The 1,663-nt window shown below is 36.6% G+C and overlaps 1 pseudogene; it reads left to right on the forward strand.

Moving 5' to 3' along the window:
• The first annotated feature begins 930 nt into the window (after positions 1–930).
• LOC142424103 (eukaryotic translation initiation factor 1A, Y-chromosomal-like) lies at positions 931–1,349 on the forward strand (annotated as a pseudogene).
• Positions 1,350–1,663: the final 314 nt, after the last annotated feature.

The raw sequence follows: 1,663 nt of genomic DNA on the forward strand, positions 1-1,663 counted from the left end.
CTATCATCTATCTAGTCTATATCTCTACTTATTTTGACTATAAATTCCTATTTTATTCAACTCAAGATAAATGGTTTTCATTTACAGAAATATTTTCTATATTATGTAGGTATAGTTATTATTTAAATCCATCAAGATGACTTATTGATATTGCCAACATCTCGATATAATATCTCTATTATTAATAGAGCTGAAAATTAAACACTATTGTATCCATTTAAGCATAGAAATTAAGATTAGAAAAAATGCTAAATACCTAGGTAGACAGAGTTAGATCACACTAGGAACATAGTAACTTGTCTGGAATATAAAACCAGGCCAGTTTTATAGTTTCAGTCTTGTTCTATACCAAGTACTACCTCAAAAGATCAGCTATATTACAGGATTATGAAGAATATTATAAAATTAAATAAATAATTCACTGCCAAATTCTCTGCCCCGGAAAGATTTAGGCTTCAAAACGCAACATAGGATCTCTGCGAGGTGACAGTGGGTTTGCTTTTGAATATTGGGACATGTCCTTCTCTTCCATCACTATCACAAAGAGGAGTTTCAGTCGTGCTGATCAATACTTACAATCAATAAACAATAAACAACAAAAATCATAAAATAAACATTTGAAAAGCAGTGATGGTTGAGTTAATTCTAATGCCAGCTCATCCTTCCTACATATGTGTGAGAATATAACTGTGCTTCCTAGGATTTTCAAAACTAATTTTTGTTCTATAGGAGGCAAGTGATGTATGCAGCGGTGACGTCATTCGCTGACGTCACGCTGACGCACACGCTGCTCTCCAGGGAGCACAGTCACCAGCAGGCGCCTTTGCGCGACTCACGGCATGGAGCGCTGATTGGGAGCCATGGGCTTTGTTGAAGGCATCACCACCATCACCCAGGAAGGAGATATAAGAAGCTGCGACACTGCCAACTATGCCTAAAAAAGGTAGAAACAGTCACCGAGGTAAGAATGAGAATGACTGGAAAAAAAAAAAAAGAGAGTTGGTATTTAAAGAAGATGGGCAAGAGTGAGCTTAGGTGGTGAAAATGTTGGGGAATGGTGGATTCGCAGCGACGTGTGGAAAGGTTATGTCATATTAGAGGGAAAGTGAAGAAAAATGGTTTGGATCAACACCTCAGACATAATATGGATTGGGCTACGAGAATTTCAGGACAGCGTGGCTGATGCAATCTTAATGTATAATGCAGGTGAAGCCAGAAAGTTGAAAGCATAGGGTGAACTTCCAGAGTATGTTAAAATCAATTAAATCGATATCTTCAGTCCTGGGGACGAGGATGAAATCTAGTTTGATGATACTGGAGATGAGGATGAAGACAATGATGATCTCTAAATTGAGTCCACCGTTTTACATTCCAGTGTTTCTGAAGATAATTGTTGTACAATTCGATTTTGACTGTCACCCATAAGAAGCCCAGAATGCCATTTGACATAGGATATTTTATTAAAATAGACTGACATATCAGAAATAACTGATTTTTCAGAAGTAGACCACCAACCTTTTCTTCCAAGGTACTTCTCAGTGAACTTGAACTTCCACTCTGGGATTCTTACTATTCAAAATGACCATAATTAAGCAATTAAATTGACCAAAGAAATATGCAAGAGGCTTTTAGTATGTTTATACTTTTTACATGTATAGTTTAT

This window comes from Tenrec ecaudatus, chromosome 13, assembly GCF_050624435.1.
Source record: "Tenrec ecaudatus isolate mTenEca1 chromosome 13, mTenEca1.hap1, whole genome shotgun sequence".
Taxonomy (NCBI): Eukaryota; Metazoa; Chordata; class Mammalia; order Afrosoricida; family Tenrecidae; genus Tenrec; species Tenrec ecaudatus.